This window comes from Coregonus lavaretus, assembly GCF_964263955.1.
Source record: "Coregonus lavaretus genome assembly, contig: HAP1_SCAFFOLD_6931, whole genome shotgun sequence".
Taxonomy (NCBI): Eukaryota; Metazoa; Chordata; class Actinopteri; order Salmoniformes; family Salmonidae; genus Coregonus; species Coregonus lavaretus.
In genome coordinates this window covers 26,583-29,847 of record NW_028165461.1, presented here as the reverse complement: position 1 = coordinate 29,847, position 3,265 = coordinate 26,583, and the positions used below count along the sequence as shown (strand labels likewise).

Below are 3,265 nucleotides of genomic sequence, written 5' to 3'. Positions count from 1 at the left end.
GGTCCTGGCAACTGGACCTTTTTTGGAACACCATTATTTTTGTCTTACTGAGATTTACTGTCTGGGCCCAGGTCTGACAGAATCTGTGCAGAAGATCTAGGTGCTGCTGTAGGCCCTCCTTGGTTGGCGACAGAAGCACCAGATCATCAGCAAACAGTAGACATTTTACTTCAGATTCTAGTAGGGTGAGGCTGGGTGCTGCAGACTGTTCTAGTGCCCTCGCCAATTCGTTGATATATATGTTGAAGAGGGTGGGGCTTAAACTGCATCCCTGTCTCACCCCACAGCCCTGTGGAAAGAAATGTGTGTGTTTTTTGCCAATTTTAACCGCACACTTGTTGTTTGTGTACATGGATTTTATAATGTCGTATGTTTTTCCCCCAACCCCACTTTCCATCAATTTGTATAGCAGACCCTCATGGCAAATTGAGTCAAAAGCTTTTTTGAAATCAACAAAGCATGAGAAGACTTTGCCTTTGTTTTGGTTTGTTTGTTTGTCAATTAGGGTGTGCAGGGTGAATACGTGGTCTGTCGTACGGTAATTTGGTAAAAAGCCAATTTGACATTTGCTCAGTACATTGTTTTCACTGAGGAAATGAACTAGTCTGCTGTTAATGATAATGCAGAGGATTTGCCCAAGGATGCTGTTGACGCATATCCCACGGTAGATATTGGGGTCAAATTTGTCTCCACTTTTGTGGATTGGGGTGATCAGTCCTTGGTTCCAAATATTGGGGAAGATGCCAGAACTAAGGATGATGTTAAAGAGTTTAAGTATAGCTAATTGAAATTTGTGGTCTGTATATTTTATCATTTCATTGAGGATACCATCAACACCTCAGGCCTTTTGGGGTTGGAGGGTTTGTATTTTGTCCTGTAGTTCATTCAATGTAATTGGAGAATCCAGTGGGTTCTGGTATTCTTTAATAGTTGATTCTAAGATTTGCATTTGATAATGTATATTTTTTTGCTGTTTGTTCTCTGTTATAGGGCCAAAAAGATTGGAGAAGTGGTTTACCCACACATCTCTGTTTTGGATAGATAGCTCTTCATGTTGTTGTTTGTTTAGTGTTTTCCAATTTTCCCAGAAGTGGTTAGAGTCTATGGATTCTTCAATTACATTGAGCTGATTTCTGACATGCTGTTCCTTATTTTTCCGTAGTGTATTTCTGTATTGTTTTAGTTATTTACCATAGTGAAGGCGTAGGCTCAGGTTTTCTGGGTCTCTATGTTTTTGGTTGGATAGGTTTCTCAATTTCTTTCTTATGTTTTTGCATTCTTCATCAAACCATTTATCACTGTTGTTACTTTTCTTTGGTTTTCTGTTAGAGATTTTTAGATTTGATAGGGCTGCTGAGAGGTCAAATATACTGTTTAGGTTTTCTACTGCCAAGTTTACACTATTACAGTGGAACGTTTTGTCGAGGAAGTTGTCTAGAATGGATTGAATTTGTTGTTGCCTAATTGTTTATTGGTAGGTTTCAACACTACTTTCCTTCCATCTATAGCATTTCTTAATATTATTCAGTTCCTTTGGCTTTGATGCCTCATGATTGAGTATTGCTCTGTTCAAGTAGACTGTGATTCAAGTAGACAGTGATTCAAGTAGACTGTGATTTTCAATCCCTGCAGTGTTGAGCTGAGAATCTGAAGTTCCTATACTCTTTATTCCTATGCATGTCGCCATATGTTTACCTTCTGTCCTGTCCATTTCTCAGGGTCCAAAGCCAGAGAGCCACCATGACGTGATGTACAGCACTGTGATGCCTGATCAGTTCAGGACAGAACAGAAGGTCAACATATGGCTACATGCATCGTTGGTCTTAGACAACATTATGGATGTTACTCATAAAACGTCCTAGCCTTGGCAAATTTGCATCTGTTTTAGAAAACAATTGTATTTACAGTTTCATTTTCTTTCTTGGAACAAGCAATAGATAAATGTACACTATAACAATACAAAAATACGTTTTTGTTATCTGGGTCTCTCTCTACCAGCAGGCCCCATTTCCTGAAGATGATGATGATGTCACATACAGCACTGTCATCCCCCAGCACAAGGCCCAACTAAAAGTACAGGCCAAGGTAAAGCTGCTCTGTTGATTAGCCACAGCTAGTATAATGTTATCAGAAACAACAGTAGGTGATTGTTTCCTCAGTGTTAATATAGTCATGGTTATGTCACCATTATACCTATAGTCCTAATATATCACCTTTATGTCACATATCACAATTACAACTGTCTTTCACAGAGAACTGTGTTTTAAACTGTACTCTCCATTATAACAGAACTGTCCCTGTTCACCTCTCTACCTGTTCCTCCTCTGTAGGCAGCAGAACCAGATGATAATGTGGTCTACAGCTCACTAGCTCCACAGGTGACCACACAGGTCAGTGTTGGTGTCTCCTCTGTCTGTTGTACCAGATTATGCTGATTTCTCAACAAAGATACAGACAACACCACATTGCTATGTGTTGTAAACGTCACTCTTTAACCACACAAATCTTTCTTAGTCTTTTTAGTTTTGCTGCATGAAAAACTGTATCATCACATTGTGACCAGCTAACCACATTGTTTTCAGTGTGTATCCATAACATTACAGTGTGGAGTGTGCCTGGGTTTAGGGTGAAGTTGCCCCTAGATGCTGATCTTGGGTCAGATTATTTTTTAATTCCACTAAAGGTTAAGGTTAGGATTGGGGGAGGGGAAGATGATTCTAGATCTCTATCTATTGGAAATGTCACCACAGTGATTGTGACTGAATGTTACACATTCTCTCAAGCAGAGGGCAGCAGCAGCACAGCAGTGACTGACTGAGTGACCTTGGTGGAGTCCTTATCCTGGAAGGACAGCCCACTCCCCTCTCCTGTGTCACAACATCTATCTGCCTCCAATATGCTTTTGTCATACCTCTTAACCCACCCCAGAAAGACCCCTCTATCCTTTTGTGTCCATAAACTACTGAAGAGTCTGCTGTGTTAGTTTTCATTGTTACCACATACACTATCTGTTATAGTAGTTATGTGTCACCCACCTTTTACCCTTGTCACTTGTTTTTTACATCATCATCTTATTTCTGTCACCTAATTAATTGTCCTATGCCTGTAACTAATCATGATCAAAAGTATAGATAGTATAGTATAGTAGCTACTATGTATAATAAATACTGTACTGCGATAATAGAATGTACTATACTGTCTATATTGCACAATGGACATTTGTCACACCTGATGTGTATTTTTAATGGATTATCAGATAAAATTG

The 3,265-nt window shown here is 39.4% G+C and overlaps 1 long non-coding RNA gene across 1 annotated transcript; it reads left to right on the top strand.

The window, feature by feature from the left end:
- Window positions 1-1,715: 1,715 nt before the first annotated feature.
- Window positions 1,716-2,373, top strand: LOC311115835. The gene is made up of 3 exons (XR_014611316.1): window positions 1,716-1,793; window positions 2,002-2,085; window positions 2,331-2,373. It is a non-coding gene; the product is annotated as an uncharacterized lncRNA (long non-coding RNA).
- Window positions 2,374-3,265: the final 892 nt, after the last annotated feature.